This window comes from Carettochelys insculpta, chromosome 8, assembly GCF_033958435.1.
Source record: "Carettochelys insculpta isolate YL-2023 chromosome 8, ASM3395843v1, whole genome shotgun sequence".
NCBI classification, from domain to species: domain Eukaryota; kingdom Metazoa; phylum Chordata; order Testudines; family Carettochelyidae; genus Carettochelys; species Carettochelys insculpta.
Genome location: NC_134144.1, coordinates 30,161,282 through 30,186,828, shown reverse-complemented (window position 1 = coordinate 30,186,828; position 25,547 = coordinate 30,161,282). Strand labels below are relative to the sequence as shown.

Genomic DNA, 25,547 nt, shown 5'->3' with positions numbered 1-25,547 from the left:
GGCAAATAAGGCCCCAAATCAGCTTTCACTTCCATATGTGCAGGGACAAGACAAAGGTCAACATTATTTTATGACAACTTCCACTCTAACTTGTTAACTTTCTCCCACATTTCATTTCTCTTACACATTTTCAAGAAAACAGCAAGAGCATGGTTCAAGCATGTCCAAAGAACAGCTACTTAAAAATATCAACTTTAAAAACTATTATGTCAGTTTTCTTCAGATTTGAATGTTTCGCTTCACAGAAAGCAATGTATCAAGTTTCAATTTTGTAGCGTTAGTCATTCTTGACAAACTTAAAAACGAATATCTGATTGAAACGTATAAGGTAAGATTTTTCCAGGCCGGTGTAAAAAAAGTCATCTTTGGGCTTAGACAAACTTCAGCATAAAAATTTGTTTGAAAAAAAAATCTACAAATTCCTGAAAAAGTTATTATGGAAATAAGAATATCAGCATCAGGGACACAGCTATATATAAAATGTGGTCAAGCAGTGCATGTTATCATATGTATCCCTATACCTATGTGTGCACATGGATGCGTGCACGTGTGAAAAGCTAACTGTGGCCATGCCTCATTTTCAGTGCAGATCAAATTACCAAAGTACACGCCTTTGCCACCCGAGCTAAAGAAGAAGTTATTACTCCTGGGGAATTCTGTATAACTGAACATGTACAGAATTCATTTCCCTGCAGTTTCTTTGCTTCCCTGCAGAAAAAATGACTTTCCGAGGAAGAAGCAAAGGAAAGCCACAAGAGCTATCATGCAACCCTCCCCAAAAGCATGGTTTGGGTGCGGAAGGCAGCCAGCAGAGAGGTAAATCACTGCAGAGCAGAAGGCAGGACTGGGAAAGACCTATCTGGTGGTACCTAACCTGTGCTGGGATCAGCTGCTTGTCCCTCCCGAGATGGGGAGGAGGTGACTACTACTTCCTCTGTATTACATCCAGAGCCAGGGCAGACCCACCGCCAGACTTCTTCTCAGGCTGCATGAAATTTTTCAAATTCCCCTCACCCCACCTCCTTGCTTCCTGTCCCCATCACTCCTCAGCTATAGTAAGAGGAATCACTGTACAGAGAGCTATTTTCCCTTCTTCCCAACGCCTGTGCATCCAGACCTCCTCATACACAGGACCCTCCCAACAAGCCTCCCCGCCTTCCTGGCACCAGAGCTCCCCTGCCAAGCCAAACTCCCTCCTGGAACATCCCAATGAGCCACCTGCACCCAGAATCCCACTCCACAGCACCCTAACCATCTGTACCTGGCTCTGTCCCCCTCCCACTGAGCCCTACTCTCTCAGAATGTGGACCCACCCACTCAACCCTTAGACACCCAGACCCGCCTGCAGAACTCTATACCCCTGCCCACAGACCCTGCCTGCTGAGTCCCAACTGCCTTCACCTGGACCCCCCACCTCCACTACTGACTACCATTACTTTGGATTCAGAACCCCACCCCCAACAAGCCCCTGTGCATCTCAATCCTCCCCCTCATGCAGATGGATCGCCCAGTGATCCGCTTGCACACAGACTGCCTCATACAGAAGCCTCTCAACCCACACATTAAGCCCCTCCACACTTAGATCCTGCCTGCCCACTCTTGGTGCACCTGGCATGGGTGGGGTTGGGGTCCCGAGGAGCTCCTGAGACAGGCTTAGTCCTCATGCTGAGTCAGGGGTGGGCACATTATCACTGTCGATTGTGTCCTGCAGGAGGGGCTGCACAGTGATCTCCCACCTCTGTGCTGCCAGCGGCCTATGCTCCCCACTGTCATGCTAGAGTCTTCACATTTATTTAACAAATGCAATTTGCATAATTTTGCAACTTTTTAAATACTGTGTACACCGGGGGGTGGGGTGAAGAATTTTTAATTTTTGGCACAGGATGCTCCCAGGTGTAACTCATTCAGTTACGACAATCAAAAGTTGTCTAGTGAGCAATGCCTACCAGCAGAAAGGGGTCACAATCACATCCACTTGGTGCATTACATGCACACCAACGTGCAGGAGAAAGAGAGAACACGTGCGAGTATGGTGGCAGGGTTATAAAAGTTTTGCCAGCATGAATTTGGTATGGATGTGTTACAAGTGATAAACCCACATATGAGTAAAGCAGATTATTCTAAAAAGTGCCAATTAATCTACTACCACAAGCACGCATTTTACAGAAAATAATTTTAGAAAGGTAGATTATAGATCTTATCCTTTATCAAACTACCACTCTGACCAGAACTGCTTCTGAACCAAAAATAAAATAAAATAAACCTGACAAACTCACATGATACTAAGCAGAACAGCTAAATTTCTGTGTGTAAAATTACAAAGCCTCTTTCTCCTTACAGCAAAAATGCTTCTTAGTGCCAATTAGTTTAGTCAACAGGAACAAATGGCCACACGCCCAACAGAGGGTGGGGTGATTTGATCACACCAGCAAGGAAAACTACCCCTGGAGTCCAGAGAGAAGGGAGGGAGACACTTCATTGCACTGTGATCATCCCCATTTCCACTATCCAGAATGCAACTAGCAAGTAAAGATCATGCCTCTGACAAGGGCGGGAGGGAGTGGGAAGAGGTGCAAATGCTCTGCCTCTCCCTCTTGTTGTTGGGAGGCTGTGGGGTGAGGTGAGAGCTGAGGCCCTAGCCTAGCTGGCTGCAGCATGACCCTATTCTGCTCTGGGTGATGCTGAAGAAACAGCATTTGTCTGAAAGAAACCACACTGACCATAATTATCTTGACATAGTCAAGCCTTTACACACAAGCCTGGTTAAGGGATGAAGCTGAGTGCCCCAGCTTCCATAAACGCTGACTGTATAGTTACTAAGGAAATTAATTGGCACCAATTAGCCCACTATCTGAACGACTCTCTTTTTGGCAGCAGGGAGATGTGATCTGAGTGAACTCACTCATCCACCAGGAACATTTCCATAGATGGCAGGCTGCCTGGGGTGTCCTGCTCACCTCTGGAAAAAAAAAAAAAAAAAGAACAAACCAGCATTCATGTAGCACTTTAAAGACTAACAAAATGACTTATTAGGTAATTAGGTGATGAGCTCTCATGGGACACACCCACTTCTTCAGTCCTATTGAATTTCCAATCCAGACACAGACACACAGTACAGAGGTCCAAAAACATTGCAATAAAAAACTGACAAATCAAATACATGAATGGAAGGCGCGGGGGGTGGGGGTAGGGGGATGTTACGTGTCTCGCCTGAAAAGAGAGACAAGCTAAAGGCTGATGTACTTTGAAACCAAATTGGTACATATATCATGCCCAAGGAAAAACTGGACAAATTAGGTATGTTCATAAAGTGATCAAGGGTTTTGGTAAAGTTACTCCAAAGCAGTGGCATGTGATTATGCGTTCTTTAATTTTTGCTTCTGTGATGGCCCTGGTCAGGGCTTTGGTCAGCAGCCATTTGCAGATATAAAGGACCTACTATCTTATCAGAATGACAAAGAAAAGGAGGAAATAGTGTGGGAGGCATTTTTGTAAGGCTGTGTCCACACTACAAAAGTAACTTTGAAGTTGCTTACTTCAAAGTACAACTTCGAAGCTGAGCACCTACACACAACCTACTTTGAAGTAAGACATTACTCCATTCCTGGGAACGGAGTAAGGACTTCAAAGTTGGGCTCCCTACTTTGAAGTAAGGGAAAGTGTGTGTAGACTCTCTGCTGGCTACTTCAAAGTTTTGCCTAACTTTGAAGTTAGTTCCTAGTGTGGACGCACCCTAACAGTTTAAAGTGATCTGACTGAATGCCAGGTTCAGACTTACAAGTACAATTGGATGCCACAGTGGGTACTGGATCAGTAGAGCTAAGGCTACACTACGATTTCTATTTTATCCTGAAAACAGAAAGCGCACAGCCAAACACTGAGCTTGAAATAGTGTGGCACAAGGGCTACTGGTTCGAAATAACCCCTGCAGCATTGCCAGGTCTGACATCATAATTTATGTTATTCGCACACCACAAATTGCATAAGTTATTTCGAGCTAGGACTACAGTGTAGCCCTAGCCTAGAGGCTTTGCATCCAGACCAAGTTTTTGCTGGGTGGAGGCAGCACTTTTCAAGACAGCATTTAATGTGGCTTTTCAGCAGTTCTGAGGTTAATGTGGAGAATCAAGAGGCCACTCCAACACATGGGTATTGGAAGAGGTGCTGGTTAAATAAGAGTCAACAACAGAAACTGGGGGCCAGAGAAGAGCGAAGAGAATGCCCAGATCAATAGTTATGCCCAGAGGAACTCCTCCCCGCCCCCCCCCCCCCATTTAGTAGACATAACAGTCAGTCTTATTACATACAGGAAAACCAGCTGCTTGACCAGAGGTCCATTTGCTGTAATATTAAGCAGCAGGCCTGCTTGGGATACAATAGAGTAAGATATGGTAAGTATTCCTTCAGGAATGATTTGGCAACTGGCATCCAGGTGACCGTGCTCCAGATAATACGCTATGTAGCCAATGCTCACCCTTCAGTGCAGACTAGCCAGGCAAGGGGAGAAAACTAGCTAAACCTCTTTCTGCCTGAAGCATTCAGGAAACTGAAAACAAAGTGGATTTGTTGCACTTGGTGATAATGCACTAAACCCACAAAGGGGCATGAGAACAGCAGATCGATTGCCACTGGGCTTCAGGCTGCAACTGTCAACTTTGGATAGTTTCTTAAGGAGGACATGTTCTGGAACATGCTAATGCCTTTTCTGCACTTTCTGATGGGGGAAAAAAAAAAAATCACATTCATCTAATGTCTTGATTATTCATTTAATTTTGGGGCTGGTATCAGGGTGAATTTGGATGTGCAGATTGAACAGACAAGTAGGCTGGATTATCCACTAGTGGCTGGGCACTGAATGAGATTTGGTTAGGGATGTTTGCAAAGCAGGTATTTCAACCCTGCTAGTAGGAATCGGGGCCGGAATGACTGGTCATCAGTCTACTTTAGTTAGATAACTATACACAGAAAAATCAACTATGATGTTTCTCAGCTCTATAAGGAGGACAGGCACCTTGAACGAAAAAACAAAGACACACACGACTGCGATAACTTAGAGTTGATGGGAGACTGCATAGCTAAGTGGCACATACCACAAAATGGGGAGGAGGCTGTGGCCAAGCTACTAACTGGTACCTCTTGTGGCTAGTGCACATATCAATCAAAAAGCTGTAAGCAACTTTTACTGCAATTAAAATGGTGCTCAATTTGTGCCAGGGCCTGCCAAGGCTGAGCCATGGCAACTCTAGGCTTGGCAGTTCATAGTCCTGGCACCACTGGGCTTGCTGAATCAGTTACAAAAGAAAAAAAAATACTCCTTGAGCCCACGTACCTCTTTTGTTATAAATTAAGCACTGAGATAACTGCAAGTAAGTTGGTTTATTTCAAAATCTCTCTCCTGATCTAGTTTCTCAAGAATGGAATACAGTACAATAACCTAAACAGACATTTATACAGTAAACAAAGAAGAAAGCATTTTATCCATTACACCATACACTTCAATATTTGCATACTTTTTATTTATGTTTATACACAAATACTGATTCAGATTTGCTGACTCTAAGCAATACATATTATTTTTATGCTGCAAAACCTCTATTAAATACTTACTGCTTTCAAAATTATAATACAAATTGTCGTCCATGGCCATGTCTACACATGCCCCGTCCTTTTGGAAGTGGAATGTTAATGAGGCATTGATGTGCACATTCAGTGCCTCATTAGCATAACAGCAGACAGTCGTGCTTCATAGTGCTGCTTTCGAAATGCAGACTGGCTGTACAGATGTGGGCACTTCTAAATAGACCCGACACTTCAAAATTCCCTTATTCCCAATTAGTTTTGGAAATAAGAGAATTTCAAAGCGTGGGGTTTATTTAGAAGCATCCACGTCTATACAGCCAGTCTGCATTTCAAAAGCAGCACTTTTAAAGTGTGACTGGCCACCATTATGCTAATGAGGCACTGAATATGCATGTCAGCACCTCATTAACTTATTCCAAAGTGCCTCTTTAACATGGCTCTTCCGAAAGAGAGGGGCATGTGTAGACATAGCCCATGAGTTTAAAAAAAACTCCTTTCCTCCATACCTTGGAAGACAAAGGGAATATTTCAGTTTGAGAGAAGAAAACTTTTCATCCCCATTATTGACAATGCAAACCAGGCATTCATTGTTTGAAATGACCCTGAAACTTACAGTGACCCAGTTAATAAAGGTTTTAGAGTGTTTTTATCCATCAGAAAGAGTCTTAAGGACAAATCACAAGGCTGTTTCTTCCTGGCTCCCACTTCAACAGGAATGGTTATAACATTTTCCACCAAACCTTCAGAGCCCTAGAAGATTCCTGGGGAATAACAAAGTGAAATGTCTTTCCTTAACATCTCCCAGAAAAACGCTGAGCGCGCGCGCGCGAGCAGGAGAGTGTCATTCTGCTGTCCACTGGACACAAAAAGAGAGAGAGGCACCACACACACCACTTACAGAATGCTTAAAATCTGCTATCACAACTATGGGGCACTGTACGTACCCCTGCCTTGGCTGCTCCCATTTGGGACACTCATATACCAGTGTAACACTATCATTTTTTTTTTTAGGCAAAAGCTATATTAAATGGAAGGGGCAAAGTCATTATAAAAATAAGTTTTAGTAGCTACATCTTCATTCTAATGTAATCCCCAGTGAGTGGTTTAACATATCAAACTTGTATTTCTCTCTAAACTTCCCTATTTCACAATTATTTTCTCCTCATTTTGGTTGATAGCCATTTTTCCATCTATACAAGAGCAAAAGTAAGTCCAAGTACTTGTTAAGGATGGAGATTAAGGTCAGTAATGTCTCTAAAATGACTAGTCTACTGAACTCTTAAATGACTTGTTCCATATATTGTAATAAATTGGGGCTAAAAATATACTTTAGTGGAGAGTTTAAATGTAAGTAGTATGTAAAGATTCATAAGATATCACAATCTGTAACACTTGTCGTAGATTGTTGAAGTGAAAAAGTGCAAAAGGGAGACAAATACTGTTAGTCAAAACAAAAAAGCCTACTAATAAAAGCCAAGGACTGTATTCAGATCCTGCATGGTAAACAAGAGTAGAACAATAAATGGGTGCATCCCATCTGGTGTGTCAGAATCTAGGCCTAACTAGTGGGCAAAGGGGAGGGAAGGAAGGCTATTCCACACATCGTTCCTTTGGGGGTCCTAAGGCTGATGAGGGAACATATAGTTAATGTAGCAAATACCTGCATCACAGCAGTCACCCCACAGTTTTCTGGGACCCTGGGCCTTTTGTCACACTGAACTCAAGAGCTGCCCTGACTAGACTGGGACCTAAAGGCTATCATCACCTCCTCCAGCTCCTGCTGAATTCCAAATATCACTTGGGATGATAAAGGATCAGACAAACAACAGCTCCAGTCCATCTCAACTAACTTCTCTTTGCCTCAAAAGGACAATTAAAATTACATCTGTGATGCCATCTACAAGAGACTGTCAAATAAGGCAGTACCCAAAAAGGTTTCCCTTCTAAAAGTTCTCTCTCCAGCTATAGGGAAAGGGAACATGGGATGGTTTTAAAGTAAAACCCTTATTTAATACTTCATCTGGCAGCAGCTTTAACTGTCTTCCCTTCTTTTATTTTTAATAAAAAGTAAAAACAATTTGCACTGGTGTGTTTGCCATAGTAAAAAAAAACAGGCTAAGGCCTCTGAACACCAAACTCCAGTATTAAACAATTACTTGATATGTCTTACACTACAGAGTAACTGGGTTATGTTAACATTAAGACCCATACCCCATATAAAGTACTACAAAAAATTGAAGAAAAAAAATACAGATGGATAATCAGGAAATACATCAATATATGCTTTTAATTAAAATCAGAAAAGGTAATATTTTAAACACAGAATACATGAGACAGCCAGATGCCAGTAGTTCAGGATAACATTTATCCCAGAATCTTAAAGGAATTAGCTCTGACATGCTTACAAATACTTTACAAGTGTCATGGAAAACTGTAAGGAACCACAGGACTGAGGAAATTCATACACATCTCTAACATTTGGGGGTGAGGGGAGGTTGGAGGGAGAAAGAGAAGTACAATTCTGGCTATGACTGATCAGTAAACCTAAATTTTAGTTTCCAATAGAGAAATTTGTACGGAGAAAGGAAGGGATGAAAGACCTAACAGACAGTAGAACAACATTGACAAGAATCATTTTATGAAAAACATATCAGACCCTTTTTATCCAAAAATTCCAAGGAGCTTTACAAATGTGTCACAACACTCCTGGAAAAGGCATGGATCATACCCCCATTTTTAATGAGGGGGAAACTGAGGCATAGGTTAACCAGATTTGCCAACGATTATACATCTGTACTTCCAATGTCTGATCTCCTTACCATTCTCACACAAACAACAAAATTGGGAGATGAAGGAAACATGGTGTAGCTAAGGAACGTAACAAAACTAATTCAAAATTACTTGGATTTGAATCATGAGCATTGACGAAAGACTGGCAGAAAGGCCATAAACAAAAATTCTACCAAAAAACCCAGCAATTGTTTGCAAGTTCCTAGAGAGATGTGACACAGATCTGCATTATGCCCAGATTCAGCTTTTTCATTTAACACACAAAAATACTTAATTGGGAGATGTTGCAAATATCTTTTTAAAATGCACTAGGACAGAAAGGCTAGAAACAACAACAAAATAAAATTCAGTCCTCTCTCCAATCCACCAAACGCGCCCCCCTTCCAAAAAAAAAAAAAAAAAAAAAAAAATAATATCTTACAAGCTTACACTTCTGGTGAAAATAATTTAAATAGAGACAATTCATGAGAGGGAGATACTTGGAAAGCAGAAGTGCTGAAAAAAGCCTAGAGGAGACAGGGAACAAATCAGATACAAGCTGACAGTGTGATAATGGGCAGATATTGTTTTAAGCTGCTGATCAAAGGGTTCAATCAGAGACGGGGAGAAAACAGTCTGTTTACATACTATTTATAGGCTCTGGTGAGACTCCATTTAAAACATTAGATACTGTCCAGGACAATTCAGTCCTAAAAAGTTGTACAGAAAATAAAAGCAATGGAATTTGGCTTAAGAAATCATATTCTATTATCCAAAATGCTCACTGCCAGTATCTTGAGCACTGTACAATATTAGTGATAAAAACAAACACCCAAAGTCAGTTGCTCTTTCAAACAAAAGAAAGTTAAATTTTTTTAAAAAGAAAGAAACAGCTCTAAAAAGAAGAGGGAAGACTCAGAGGTAAACACTTTCCCCCACAAACTGACATTAATTAGCTGATCAGAAGCAAAATGCCCTGAAGAAAGCTGCAGGTAGATCCCCCCTTTAGCACACTATTCTCATACAGAAATTTCTGAACAGAAGCAACAACAAATTGGGCAAACTCAACTTAGATGAGAACCAAAGCATGATCCCTTATGTATGGCAAGTCTCCATCTTTAAGTGTATTATGAACCAACAGTAATGTCTTGATCTTTCACAAAATTAAATTATTCTCTCATCCCATCCCAAGAGTGGAAGGGGTTTTGCAGAGTCCTTTAGGTGACCCAATTTGAGGTTTGAGGTTGAGTGGCAGGAGGACAAGGGGAAGAAAAAGAGAAGAGTCACCTGTTAACACACACAGAGAAAGAATGTGAGGCCATGTGCCATGATGTGGAGTGTCTGAGCTCCACTTTTTACCCCTTCCACATGAGCTGGGATCTCTGGAAGCCCTGACTCTCCAGAACACACATGCTGCTCAGCTATACGCTATGAGCACACTGTGACACATGGTGAGTAGCTGAGATCAAGTATGTTTGACGCATATCAGAAGTGTCACTGTACAGGGGGAAGGAGGCCAAAAGGACACCCATTGACATGAGTAGAGACATTCACATGTCTGAGGCATTGTTTCAGGGTATATTACCTCCACTGAGCATAATTTTTCATCTGAGAACATCTCACTGAGATGAATGGGCCATTTAACATCTCTCTTAGCCTGCAACTTTGGATTCTGAAATCCACCCTGGGTAGAAATCTGAGACTGAAATATAAACACTTGAGCACAATCAGCCTGTCACAAGGTTTTGGAGGCTGGAGAAATGGAATCTCTATACAAAAGAATAGAGAGAATGTGCTGACACTACTGCTGACAAGAAAACGTACATGCACAAATTCTAACGGGAAGGGAACAGGTGATTGTGATGCAAAAATAGGTGGCAACAGGAATGCAGAGTTTGTGTCTGCTGTGACTAATAGGAATATTATGGGGAGGGAGATGAATGAGTGCTAGGAGAAGGATGAGGGGCTGTGGGACTTAGGAGAAGAAGAAAAAAGAGATTGCAGAGGTTTAAGGATGAGTGGGGCCCGTCAGCCCTGAAGTCTCCCTTTCCAACTGTGGGGTGGGATCTAAGCAACATCTCTGACAGGACCTGATTCCCTCTTTCTGCTTATGCAGAATAATGTCAAACACATACCCAGACTCGCACTCTCTTTTCACTGTAATGGACAGGTGCTATGTGCACTTGTCCTACACTCAACACTGAACCTGCTCCCCTGGCAAAACACTACAGTTGTAAAATTTAACCACTTTATAGCCTTGTACAACCCTCTCACACAGGGCCACCTAACCCTCTACTTTTCCTCACCCATTGTTAAATCCACAGACTGTTTCCATAGTCCACCATACTACTGACAATATTTATGGCAGGAAGAACTCAGTGCTCTATTACTTGCGACATAATTTTGTGCTGAAATGACAGATTGAATTTAAGTGTACCTGGTTCCTTTGACAATAAGTGATAAGGATCTCCTCCTAGCACTAATCACAGCTCTTCCAAATATCAGAGGGGTAGCCGTGTTAGTCTGGATCTGTAACAGCAACGAAGGGTCCTGTGGCACCTTACAGACTAAGAAAAGTTTTGAGCATGAGCTTTCGTGAGCACAGACTCACTTCATCAGATGCTGGCCTTGGAAATCTGCAGGGCCAGGTATAAATATGCCAGAGCAAGGGTGGGGATAACAAGGTTAGCTCAGGTCAGCAAGGGTGAGGCTTACTACCAGCAGTTGATCTGGAGGTGTGAACACCAAGGGAGGGGAAGCTGCTTCTGTATGTAGCCAGCCATTCGCAGTCTTTGTTTAAGCCTGAGCTACATACAGAAGCAGCTTCCCCTCCCTTGGTGTTCACACCTCCAGATCAACTGCTGGTAGTAAGCCTCACCCTTGCTATCCCCCACCCTTGCTCTGGCATATTTATACCTGGCCCTGCAGATTTCCAAGGCCAGCATCTGATGAAGTGAGTCTGTGCTCACGAAAGCTCATGCTCAAAACTTTTCTGTTAGTCTGTAAGGTGCCACAGGACCCTTCGTTGCTGTTACAGCTCTTCCAAACTACTTCAACTTCTTCCTCCACCACACAATACAGCTACATGATAAAATCAGCTGGAATGCATGCATAGAATTCCCAGTGGCTGTTGCCAGGTTTCAGGGTGCAGAGTTAATACTGTACAATACAGCGTAGCCTTAACATTGTATTTCCCAAGTTTCAGAAGTTTGAGTTTTGCTGAATTCAACAGCGCATGATCTAACATCAGACAAATTAACTTTCAAACATACAAAACAAAAATTGTTAGGACCATTTAATGGTTTTCTGGTTAAGGCACAGAATTAGAAGCTGAAAAACTGCTTTCTGGTTCTGTTATGGATTTTCTGTACAACCCTGGGCTGCTTACCTGATCTCCTCTTCAATCTCTTCATCTGTAAAATGGGGATGTGCAGTATTACTTCCCTGTTTCACAGGAGCATGAGAGATTAAATTCATTGTTTTTTTCAGGAATTAAGACTAAAGGAGTGCCACAGAAATGCCTACAACTAACCAAGAAGCAGGAAGCCAGATAAATCCAAAACTGTTGTTTGTGACTATGTCAAGTGACCACCAAAATATGGCCCACAGTCTGGACATGGCCCATCAAACCACTGGATCCAGCCCATTAATGTCCCATGGCCCAGCAGAAGCCTTGAGCAGGCTCCCTGCCTGCCACATTCACCCATGCCTGGCTGTGGAGGCCACATCTCTGTGCACCACACACCCTTGGGCAGGGAGCTTTGGTGTTGCCTCTGCCTCCTGTACAATTCCCCAGATCCCATTAAATGGAAACCTGGTCTGCGTTTGCAGTGCATGAGGCATGCAGAGGACTTCCCACACAAGGTGTGCACAGCACACACAGATGCACGCAACCCTCCCCACCTTTGCCTCCCCCCAGCCAGCTTCTTTGCATGGTGTGCCGCACAGCTGCCAGGGAGCCTTCCTGAAGGCCCTCCTGGGTTGCTGGGGGGCAGTTGCCTAAGGTAAGGGCCTCCCAGCCCAAGCCTGAACATGTCACCCCACACTCACCCTCCACCCCACCCCATGTCCCAGGTCAGAATGCCCCCGCCAGACCCTGCAGCCCCTCCTACACCCCTCTCCCAGGTTGAAATCCTCTTGCACCTAACCCTCCTCCCAGATCTCAGACCCTTCCAGCATCCCAATCCCTGGCCCCAGGTCACAACCCAAACCTACAGCCTGTCTTACACCCCTCTGGCAGGTTGGAATCCTCACCTGCATCCAAACTGCCTCCCAGACACTGCATGCCCTCCTACACCCCAATCTCCTCCCTCAGGTCACAACCTCCTCCTTCCCCAAACTCCCTCCCAGACCCCACACCCCTTCTGCACCCAACTTCTATCCCAGACCCCACACCTCCTTTATTAATATTATTGGAAAGTGCACCCTTGATCACTTACCAAATTCTTCGAGTGTTCCCCCAGCAAAAAAAATTTGCCCATCCCTGCTCTAAACAGAAATAACCTATAATAGTACAGGTAACAATACCCGTTCTTCAATATTGAAGCAAAATCATTTTTATACTGACAGAAATCCAAACCAGCTCCTGAAATCTAGACCTGTTTCATTCTCTGAATGGCAGAAGTACATAAACCACCATTCAAGTTCTTCAAGATGCTACCCTCAACCCACAAGGCATTACTTCAGTCTTATCCTGGATCAGCTTAAATCAGCAATCCCTGATCCAAATGGAAACACGAGCCACAAAAATCAAACAGCTGGAAAGACACACAAAAGAGTGAACAGGCTGTGAGTCAAGTATCAGCAGCTTACTGGAGGGACCTAGGTCCATGTCCTGCAAAACAATTACGGTTGGGAAGAGGCAGATGACCCCTTCTCCAGGAGTGATTTTTAGTTTATACAGTGATGAAAGCAGGAGCAGAAACCCCATGCTTCAGTTTCTTAACTTGATTCAAAGCACGCAAGAATATTCAGTATTAGAATGGGCATAGGCAGAACAACATTAAAAGGTCTGATTCATGTGATTGGGGATATGTTTCTCAAGTTATAACCATTTATGGGAAAGATAAGGAAAATGCAAGTGTAAGAGCAGTTAAATCAGCCCATTTCCTCATAATTTATAACCTAGGAGCAAACAATAATTGCCTGATTTTTTTTTACAAAGGAACGAAAGCTTAAAGTAAGATCAATATTAGCATGCAACTGAAGATGCTGCAAATTAATATTTGTACTATCAGCTTTTTGGGGTGGTGAAGAAAGGGAGAACTGAATCTTTGTTCTTTAAAATTAATTGCTCAAAGGCTTTAACGCCACATACAGGTACCCCGTTTTATCTTGTTTAAATGGCTTTGTTCTGCCACAGCCTCCCAAATCACACCTCGGTCAAATTTATGCTTAGTAGCAATGCTTCCCTCCTCTGCTCCCCTTCCCCTACTCCGCCATCCACTTTAAGGAACAAGCAGTCACGTAAGCCCAAATTCATGAATTAGGAGCCTAATGTCACCCCAATCCCCTTTCTCCACACTAACTCCACCATTCAATTCTTCCCTCCTCCTTCTCCTGTGATGCCTTCCCACCTCCCATCACGTCAATATCACACGTTCGTTACCCCCTCTCTGCTGCTCACCTTGCCCCTTCTACTCTCCCCCTTACAAAAGGTAGAGAGAGCAAGAACAGAAAATTGTGAAGATAAACGTAGGGCGGGAGGACAAGCAGTGAGAGCTAGCAAATAGAGAAGGAATTGGTGAATGAGGGAGCAAATGGAATCGGAGGTTTTACATATAAGCTCATTTCACGGAGAGGTAGGGAGACACCACAGAGACTCCACTGTCATTCACTGGCAACAGGAGTTATAGCTGTTATAGCTATAGCTGAGGGAAGAGGAGGAGGGTGCTGGAGTCCCATCCCCCTGGTTGGGTGCAAGAGCATGGAGGAGAAGGGCTAGACACAGAGCATCTTTCCTTGTTGGAAAAATATACAAATAAAAATGGTTTAAAATAAGTAACAACTACAGCAGTTCTACTCCACTCCCTTTCACTCTCCAGCCCCACTGAGATGCTGGGAGGACGGAACCACATGATATTGGGTCAGACTGAGCTCTGAATGTAATAAAACAGGGGAAGAGTCAAGCAAGAAAACTCTACCTTCTTAATATTAATGTTTCTTCTTATTTCTATCATGCTTCATATTTGCAGAGCTTTGTGTGGCCAGTCAACGTTCACAGTGTATTGTGGGGTAGGTGGTTTTGAATTAGACCTATTTTACTCAGTCAAAACAAAAAGCAGTCAAGTAGCACTTTAAACGGTTTAAATCGTGATGGGAACTTTCTCAGTCACTATAGGGGCTCGTCTGCATACTTGGCTCAATTTAATTCTTGACCTTCCCCCCAACCCCTCCACGCTCTGATTTGCTCACCTTGATTATCTTTTTCTGATTTGAACTCCTTGCTTACTGTTTTTGGTTCTCTGTGTCTTAAATATTGAGTCTGTTCTGGTCTGGCTATGGTCTGAAGAAGTGGGTCTGTCCCACGAAAGCTCACCTAATAAACTATTTTGCTAGTCTTTAAAGTGCTACTTGACTCCTTTTGTTTTGATAGTATATAGACTAGCACGGCTTCCTCTCTGTAACTATTTTACTCAGGTTTTTCATTCTCATTATGAGCATTCTTCCTTCCAATCCAAACAGCTGGGTCAAATCTACACACCAATCTACTAGCAGGACAATTTATAAAAGAAAATTCTAGAAGAATTAACTCATATAAGGAGATCTCTAACTTCATCAAGGGGCTGTGCCATGGAGAGCAGTTCTCACCCAGTTTTGCCCCTGGAGTTTAAGCACAGAGGGAACAGGGATGAAGCAGCATTAATTCAAATCCACATCAAATTGATAGCTTAGTGGAACAAGCGTATCCAACCCTTTCAGCTTCAAGGCCAACTACATAGTTGTAAAAGAGCTCAAGAAAACCATAACCAATAATTTAAGATGGACTTGCTGTCCCATTCGGCAACATGAGAAACAAGAAAGAATTTGCAATTCCCCTAATGGAGATTCCCCCAGCCCAGCAGGAACAGCTCCTTTCTACACCTCCCTCCAACAGCACAGGTGATACCTGATCCACTGGGCAGAGGCACTAGCTGGTATAAATGACAGAAGTCTCCAGACCAAGGGAGGCCAACAGGTGGCCCTCATGCCAGAATCTGGACCGTGGAGCCAACAGCAGCACCATTTTGAATGTTGGCTGTGGGGCCAGTGGTCAGCAGTCCACAGCTCTAGAGCTACATGTAGCTCTTTAAGGAGCCATTTGCAGCTCCAGACACTGTAGCTGCTGACTCCTCCTCCAGCTCCCTGCCTTGCCATGATGGAATAATGGAATTAAATTTAATTGGTTTAGCATCTGGCAGGAGGGATCCAGGCATTAAACCAGTGAAATTGAGTTCCATTATTTCAGTGTGGGAGGGCACTGAGCTGCCCACGCTGTATGTGTGGGAAGGGAGTAGGAGGGCTAGAGGAAGCCATGCAGCCATGCTGAGGAGGCAGAAGCGCTACAAGGGGCAGCAACGGCCGTGCACGGAGCTCCTGTGTGAGGTAGGTGGTGGGGGCAGGTTTGAGACAGAGGAGTTAAGCCTGAGGGCAGGGAGGGCAGTGTGAAATACTTGTGTTGCTTTTTTTACAATATGATATATTAATTGAACAACGATGCTTGAAAATGGGCATGTGGAGAAAATTAGATCCACCCATGTTATTGCAAAGTGACTTGTGTGATGCTTTATGCAGTTAAGCCTGGTGGCAGGGAGGTTGGGGCTGAGAGGGGTTAAACCTGGAGACAGGGCTGGGGGTTACAGCTGTTTTGTGTTCGGACCCCAGAACATGTAAAAATTGACATGTGGCTCCTGATGAAAAAAGGTTGGCCACCCCTGCTCCAGACTTCCCTAATCAGCACTAGGAAGCTAGCAGGGAGCTCTCTCTGACAAAAACAATTAACATATCATAAATATCTGATATTGAACTCACAAGATGCAACATTACACTGACAGCTCATTGTCCTCTCTCCCCTTCCTTATCTCAGTGGCTTCTGAAGCCGAGGTATTCAAACCCCCAGGGAACACAGAAGGTTTCCAGCAACCCATTTAGACATTTGTCTATTTGTATAACAGGCTACATAAAAAGCACTAAAAGTCAGTACAGATGAAAATTTCATACAGACTTGTTTTTGCTTGCTCTGTATACTATGCCTTGTTTTTACTGCTCTATATACTATACACTGAAATGTAAGTCCAGTTAACTCTTTCATATCCAGCATACTATCATTCAGAAAACTCAAATAACCAGCATGTTAACAATAGGTAAATTTTAGTTGTTTTCCATAAGTACAGTATAGTGAAAATAAATACAGCAAATACAGTATCAGTTTACAGCGTACAATGCTGCTGTTGGTAAATAAAGTACTCTGCATACATTTTTGTTTGTTTCTTAATATCTAATCTTGTTTTTCTTTAGTGTCATTCATCGTTAGGTATACCTTTCTATTTTAAAGAATACCTGAATATCCAGCAACCACCCAGTCCCAGGGCTGCTGGATATGAACGAGTTTACTGTATAGCTTAAGCTTCATTAACCGACATCCCCGCGGGGAGCCAACATTTGCTAGTTATTACAGGCTGGGGCCAACAGCAAACCCTGCTCTGTCTCCCCAAGCCTGGGCAACAGGCAGCTGGCCCTACACTACCCTCTGCACCCTAGCTAAGAAGCAGGTAGCTGGCCCACTAGCAGCCAGCCCCAGCCAGGACGCTGGCTGCATGGCTGGCAGCCTGAGCTGGACGTGCCATTTAACCAAATGTACCGATTATCCACGTGCAGAATATCCAATCTATTTATCCTATAATTATATGATACAAATGAGGAAGTAAACAATTTTTCAGTAATATGTGTTGTTTTTTGTGAAAGCAAGTAATTTTTAAAGTAAGGTAAAACATGAAGTGTTTGCAGAACAAATCGGGGTGTGGGGGGAGTACAGTAGTCTGGAAAGGTTGAGAGCCACAGTTGCACCTGATAAAGTTTGAAGTGAGGGTTCCCCTATTTATATATATCTCCTGTGCTGGACAGAACCCTTGTTCAACTATTCCTCCTTACCTACAGTCCAATAGCTTTTTTTAGCTCTCTATACTCATCAGTGGGAGTAACTCTGTGGCATTGGTCTGTTTGTCCCATGTCCTTCATGCTCTCTCAATACAAGCTCCAAAGCCGTATGAATATCACTATTATGATTGGTATCCTACTTGCCTTGTTGGAGAGTCAGCTAGAGCACTCAAAGCACAGATCCTCCTAAATCCATAGGCAGCTTCAGTCATGGGATGAACATCATCAGCGACAGAGGAAGAAGCTAAATTCTCCTTCTCCTCATCCATCTACCAGTCACACACAAAATATGCTGAGTTACAGCATTAGATTTCTAAGTCCTTCAAGAGCAGTTATAAACCAAAAGCTACGATGAAGATACAGAACCTAAACCTTCCATTGATGAATTCCCTTCTTCTATGACTGAGGTCAAACACAAGTATTTTGGAAAGCTGCTGAGCAACAACAAGCATTGCAAGAGGGTAAAAGGGAGATGGCTCCAAACCATAAGCAGCTGGTGAAAAAAAATCCAGAGAAACAGCTGTACTGATTGAGTACAGCTGTCGGCAGGGTGGAGCAAATGAACTATAAACATTCTCTCAGCTTTGAGATCAGAACTTAGTTTCCATTTTGCAACAGTGATAGAGGAAAACAACCTAGCTTGAAAACCACACAATAAAATATAAAAGACTGGCTTACACCGAAAACTAATATGCTCATCTCAGTATGATGTGTGTGTCCCACGATACCTATTGAAAATATTATTTTGCTCATATATGCTGCACTGGTACTATAGAAGTATATGTATTTTCTAAAATAAAATTATGTATTTGGGTTTCTACATATTACTATGCTTAGCCTTTAAGATGAAGATGAGAAAGAATGAAAGTCTGCCTTCATTAACAAAAAAATGTATATCTATCTAGACAACGGTATTTTTGATACCCTGTGAATGATCTCTCAGCATGCATAATTCAAGAGTAAGCTTTCATTTGAGTCTTGTAATACCCTGAAGGGCCTTCTGTACTTTTGAAGTGTTTTTCTGGGAGTAATTTCCTTTTGATGTATTAGAAGAAATGCATAGTAATCCTCCACACACACACACACGAGAGCAAAACTCTTGATTTTAACACAGAGGGGAAGGATAGTCCAATGGCGTGGATACTGGCCAACAAACTGGAAGACATACGTTGAGGTCCCTGCTCTATCAAAGACTACCTTCCTGTCAGCTTCTCTGTGCCCCAGAACCCCATCTATAAAATAGCAATCAATAGCATGTCCTTTCCTCACAGGATGAATACACTGACACTTGTGACAACCTCACATACTGATCATCGCTTGACTTGCTTGACCCATCATGCAAATAACATGTGAATCTTACATATTTACGCACTGACAATTTACTCATCTGATATAGCTGTACCTAAAAATTTTGTAAACAGATTGAAATTAACCAGTTCTTGTGTTACATTATAAAATAAATATTTGGGTTGCGATTTAAAAAAGGTCTTGTAAGATATATCACTCCTATGAACTGCACAATCTTCTGTACACACTCTGCCTCTGGTCACACAACCAAGCAATAAGTAGCAACAAACTGGCCAGAATGCAAAGCACAAATGACCCCACCCTATACAATCGGAGTAACAGTCACTACAGTAATGACTGAGTATGAAAATAATATTTGACCAAAAATTGTGTGCCTTGCTGCAAGCTTGGGATATCAGTAAACACAGGCCACACAGACTGCTATATTGAGCAAGTACCACGGAAAAGAACACATTCACTTTCCAGTTAATAATGTCCTGTCTCAAGCCCCAAAGGTATTAGATCTAAGAACTGTAAGCAAAATCATATCAAATGACCTTAGCTATCAAGGTGATTTATAGGGAAGGAGGCTGCTTCTTATGTAACCATGCCTCATGGCATAGGACTCTGCTGATTAAAAATCAACATTATCGATACCACCAGAAAAGAGAGAAAACAGCGCATATCATGTGTGATCTTTTCATGACAACTCTTTCCATTAAGGTCAGTTCTTTTTCAAATTTATTCTTGCATATCACTTTTATGTCAAAAATACCCTCATTTATTGGGAGAAAACCCAGCTATTTCATGTAAAGAAACATTTTCTCAGTTTTTGCCTTCTCTTTTCATCCGTCAGAGCTCCTTTGGGCCTTCAACTCAATACATTTGAAACAGGTGTCCTATGACTTAGTCAGAAGAGTATCCACCATGGACCCAGGAGTTTAACTTGATTCTGAATTCACATTTGCCTCCTACCTCTCCTAAGTCTGTATATCTCCACAACACTTGTACCTCAAGCACTATTTCAGCCACTCATCTACCAATTCATACCTTTATCTCCTCGTCTTAACTATTGTTATTTCCTTCTTTATGGATTCCTTATGTCCCAATGTTCCAAACGTTAGCTTGTCCACAATGCAGCAGCTCATCTTCTCACCTAGAAACAAGAAAACAGCACCTCGTATTCATCTGCTCTCACTTCCTTGTCCACTATAGAATCCAAGTTTCTCCTCTCTTCAAAATCTTTAATAAACTTCCTTCTAATTTCATCTCTAGAGCAGAATGTTTCAATATCAGATTCGTCTACTTGCTGCTCCACATCTCCATGTTTACATACAGGTTAACCCACAGCTTTCCCTTCTGAAATAGTCTTCCTGCATCTCACCAGGCATCTCCCTGATGCTTTTCAAATCTTCTCCCATGAACTCCACATATCAACTCCCGCTTTCTAGTAAAATTCATAAGTCTTCCATTCTGTTTCCTTTGTATTCAGCCACCCACTGTCCTAAAACATTTTAAGATACTTCAGCATCTGTATTAGATACTGTAATCATTGCTGTATTCACATACACTGTAGAAAGTAATCACTAGTAGCACCATTCTGAGAAACTTTTCTACAAAGGGCACTATACAAAACAAATGCACTCAGATGTTAAACTGGCCTACTTAATGTAAGCTACAGACTTAAAGTTTGGTTTTTAAAAAGACCACTAAACTCAAAAACATGTAGGCCCAACAAAACTCAATAAGGAATTTCTGAATTACTGTTGCTCCAGCTACATCCATTACCTGCGTATGCGCTGATGCCCTGTATGCTAACATGAATAGGACCTAAACAAGTTTTGAGTGACTATTTTAATAATCAAATGACTGAATCAAACTATGGCTATAGCTACTTACCATATGTGCTGCAGTATCCAGACACGAAGGGATGTAGGTTTAAGCTTTTACTCAGAGATTCCTGGGTTCTGTGGAGTTAAATGAAAATTTAATTTGAATGTATTTTTCAATACCTTAATATACAATATAATTTAGAAACCTTGTTACAGGCATAAAACATTACAATGTACACAACAGAGGAGGGAAAATTTCTGCTAAATAGTCACACACGTTTAGGTAGAGATTTAAGTTGACTGTGAGTTTGCAGGAATCACGTGTTTTGTACCAAAACATATGGTAGAAATCAGCATTGCTCACAGTTAGCAGGCTATGCTCCTGAGGCAGCACCGGAAGCAGTGGAAAAGCAATGAGAACCACTGTTGTTCTAATATATTCAGCTAGAGGTGATCCACAGAGAGCTTGAAATTTGATAGCCCCAGAGAAAGAAAACAGAGGAGAGTCATGACTGTAAACTGGGGTCAGTGACGGTCATGAAAGAAACTTGATTATTACTAGTTTCAAACAACATCTATGTCAAACACAGGGGATCAAAAATACTCCCTCCAAATAAAAATAGGTTTAAGATGAAGGAAAGTATCTTATGGTGGGCTAGGAGTACCCCAAGAAAAATAAGCAGAGGAGAGTCATGACTATAAACTGGGTCAGTGACAGTCATGAAAGAAACTTGATTATCACTAATTTCAAACAACATTTACGTCAAACACAGAGGATCAAAAATACTTGATACGTTGACAGCTGGCGGACTGATCACTGCAGCATCAGTCCCCTACCTAGTAGAGACAAGCGCTAAATAAGCACTATAGGTTTCTCACACACCCAGATGCCACATCAACTTCTTTCATAGCAAGGCTTGGAAAAATAATTATTGGACACTTTATAGCCAGACGACTAAGGCAGAAGCAGGGAACTCAAGTATGCACTTCTGCAGATCTCTGGGGAGAAATGCAGCAATATCCCCCACCTAAGCTGATCCAAAAAAAGGGTGGATGGTGGGATTCCTATGACAGTGCTGGTTTGGGGCCTGGCTCAAAGGCTCTACAATTCTTTCTGAATCTAGTGGATAATGCGTAGGTTTCCTCAACTGTTTTTTGCAGCTGCAAGAAAAAATTTTTCTCCTTATCTGCTATTGTGAAGACTCCTGACTGTTGTGTTGGAGTTCTCTACTGTTTTTCGGCTGTCCTGTCCCAAGAACATCTCCAGTGTGCTCCTTATTGCTATTCATAGACTTACCAAGCCCCAGCTAACTGAAATTGACTTGCTTCTTGTCTATTTCACGGAGGTGCCCAAGAACTGAACAGTGAAATCAGAAACTGCTTCCCCTTTTTAGGAAAATTTTGCATTGCAGCAAAGGCCAGTATTGGAAAACCCTGTCTAAAGGCTCAAGAAAACAACCTTCACTGCAGGAATCAATGCACTGCTATCTTCACATGAGGAATCAAAAGCTTTATGTTTTCTAAATTAAACTTTCGATTCATCAACAGCTTAGGCTACCACTGTCCTCAGGGAAAGTTTCCTACTCATGCTGTGACACAAACAGCCAGGATGTGGACATTTTCCAAGACTGTGATCAATATACATATATATTTGCAAGCCAGCTGTTTTTTATGCCGTTCTGCAGGACGCAGTAATTGCAATGCAGATTACCCTCATTCTCTGCAGACTCTGCACATCCATCACTGCAGAGAAATTCTATATTCCAGCTGTCCACAGGGCCTTTTCCCATTATGGTTGGCACCCCTATTTGTGACTTAGTTCTCTCCAACCAAACTTTTGTCTGTTTCACCCTGAGGTCACCTTCCGGCACCACCCCCTCCTTTTTGTTCTCACAAGGAGGACTGCTCAGGGGAGGCAATGCCAGCTGGGAACTAGCAAATAAATTATTTAGTTTAAAAGGAGAACCCTTACTAGGGTGTCAGAAGAGCAATATGGCTGCGCCTGTGGAATAGCTGCTCTCACACACAATAATGCCATACAATGCTCACCATATATTTTAACCGTAATGCCACAAAAGCGAACAAAAGGAAAATACTCATTAATCACTACATTTTAACGTGAACAAAATCAACATGTTGCCTTTGCGGATATTATTAAGCCCCTTGCATTGTTAGGGCTGCAGGGAATGCAATGACCAGCTGTATTTTCTTGAGGAGGAAGGAGGGGAAAATGAGGAAAGAGGTGACAAAATTTCCCACTGACTCAGCCTTGTACCATTTTGGGGGTCCCATGACCAATACCCAACTGTGGCTCATTTAAAACCAGAGCGTTGGATTTAGCGATTGTCTCCATTCATAAAACTGCCACCCAAAAGCTTCCTCCGGGCACACACACAATACCCGGAAGAGAGCGCTTCAGAACGGGTCCTTCCCACGCATTTCTGGCTAGCTGCCCCTCCCTGGGCAGCCCAGTGCCGGACAATCGGGGCGCGGGGGGTCAAAGCTGTAAGACAATGGACCTGTCACATTCTAAGCAGTGGAGGAGGCAGCAGGGCGGGACGCCAGAGCGCGAACCAACACACAGAGCCTCTCACTTGCGCCGTTACCAGCAGCAGGGCGGGTCAGTCCCGCCAAACGCGGCTGCACCCCAGGGTACCGGCTCCTTCCCTCCGGCGCCTCGTCTCTTTCCTGAGCCGCGCCCGCCAAAACCCCCGCGCGCGCGGAACGCCGGGCAGCCCCACACAAAGGCGCAGAGCCGAGGCTGCCGCCGCCGCTGCCCCGCGTGGGCGCCCACACAAAGGGCAGCAGCGCCCCCCCCTTCCCCGGGGCCTCTAACCTGTTGCGGGGACTGAGCGGGCGGGGTGCGGTTGTTGGGGCTCGTCACCCCTCCCCCCACACACGGAGGGGGGCGCAGCAGCAAACGCCGGGTGCCCGGCAGCCACACTCGCCTGCTCCGGAGGAGGGGGGTGGGGAGCCCGGGTCGGGCTGGCACCCGGCCCTGCGATCCCCTCCCGCGGGAGCCCAGCGGCGCCGCCTCAGCCTGGGGAACAAAGCCTGACAGGCCGCAGGGCCTGCTCGCCTCCCTGCGCTGCGCTGCGCCGCCCCCGGGCGAGGAGCCCCCCGAGCCCGGCTACTCACCTGGGCGGGCAGCGCCGCCGGTCACTCGGCCTCGGCCCCGGCCCCGGCCCCGCCACACGCTGCCCTAGCGGCAGGAGGGCAGGCGGCGAGCTGAGTCGAGTCCGGCCCGGTCTGGCTCTGCTGCGGCTGCCTGAGGACCCGGCGCGCTGGGCAGGGAGCAGGAGCTACATTATTCTCCCTCCCCTCAGCTCAGCCGGTGCTGCAGCTGGCTTGGGGCAGGGTCAGCAGAGAGCCAGCAACAAGCCCCACCCCGCAGGAAAACAATGCGCTACCCACCCCTCCCCCCCGAAACACGCAGTACCCAGTTGCCCCCAGCTGGTAAGAGCAGGCACTCAGCCGGATTTCCCCCAACCCCCTTACCTACCCCCACCGGGTACGTTCGGGCACTCACCAGGTTTCCTCGAGGGGTACCATCAGACCCTCAGCCACACTGCACCCTCCCTGCTGCCCTCATGGGGTGTAGGATCAGTATTCATCTAATTCAGGAAAGAGAGTGGCTTCCCCGGGTACTCTTACTGCTTTCTTCCTGTCTTTAACCTCTTAACCACCAGAGAGAGAAGAGCAATGTCTCACCCTGCTGTTAGGGGTAAAGCAGTACTAGTGTTTGGTGTATTAAATAATCCCCACTGGCAATCAACAGCTATATTTATAGTGACAACAAACAACAATTCACTGAGACACCTGTGAACATGGACACCTTGGAACTTCCTTAGAGCGAAACAATTAAGCTGCAATTCCCAAACACAAAGGCAACTATGGCAACAAAAGGCCTTTTCCCCTCAGCCTAGATACAATGCCAATGAAAGCCTGCGGTGAAGGGGTACATAAAACATAAGGGACTGAGTCCCAAGAACATTTCTGCATGGTCCTGCCACAGCACATGGGACAGGATGTGGTCACCTCCTGAGGTACTCTTCTGTCCTACATTTCTATGGCTCTTCTTTGGCGTACATGGTATCACTGACACTCTCAAATAAAACTCAGAACCATCCTTAAAAGCACTGTGTGTTACCTTGCAAGTCTCCTTCAGAGAGGACTGGTTATGATTTAAAATATATTTTCCAATGAAAGCCAGAGTATAATAAATGTCAGACTAATAAATGCAAGTCAGTTTCTCCAAATGATTGAGATTGTAAACTTCAACTGTAAATTTCCAATACCATATACGGGTTGACTGGAGGACGAACAGAAAATGGGTTATCTAGAGGTGCTCTATTGTGAGTTTTTTAAGCACTCTATAGTTACATTGTATGTTATAAAAAATTAACAAGACAAACTTGTCATACAGAACATTAGTGCAGAAGCAACTATTCTTATTTACAACATTTTGAAAATATTCTTTCAGCCACTTTTTAAGAGAAGAGGCAGGAGCTCCTGCACTCTTCAATCTGCCGCAGCTGTGTTCACTTTACCTGTATGAGGAGTCCTATTGGCTCCAATCCTGCAACTGACTGACTGTGTAGACCTCTGAGTTTGCACAGAGTCAGTTGGAGGATTAGGACCACTGAAGGCAATGGGACTATTCACATATTTAAAGTTACTCATGTTTGTGAATGTTTTCAGGATCAGGGCCTATGTCTAATCATCAGTTTTTTCAACCAAAATGTCACAAAAAAGTTTCAAGCAAGGAGACACCTGTTTTTAACTCACTATTTAAGGACATTACTTCTTCCATATTACGTACAAATTGAGGGCATGAAGCTGCTCTGGTAACTGCACAGGCAGATCCCTGCACGCAGGTGGAGGCCCACTGATGACAACACAAATGGAGTCAATTGCAGGATGGAGATTTTAGGGCTCAAATGG

At 43.7% G+C, this 25,547-nt stretch overlaps 1 protein-coding gene across 3 annotated transcripts in view; it reads right to left on the bottom strand.

Moving 5' to 3' along the window:
- SESTD1 (SEC14 and spectrin domain containing 1) overlaps positions 1–24,262 on the bottom strand; it is a 136,651-nt gene extending 112,389 nt beyond the window's left edge. For 2 of the 3 annotated variants that reach the window (XM_075001112.1, XM_075001114.1), the window contains exons 1-3: positions 23,742–23,956; positions 20,671–20,738; positions 19,822–19,927 (exon numbers count right to left, since the gene is read on the bottom strand). The gene's annotated coding sequence lies outside the window, so the exon portion shown is untranslated. Of the gene's footprint in view, positions 1–19,821; positions 19,928–20,670; positions 20,739–23,741; positions 23,957–24,132 lie in introns of those variants that run through there. The other variant, XM_075001113.1, reaches the window with a different exon arrangement.
- Positions 24,263–25,547: the final 1,285 nt, after the last annotated feature.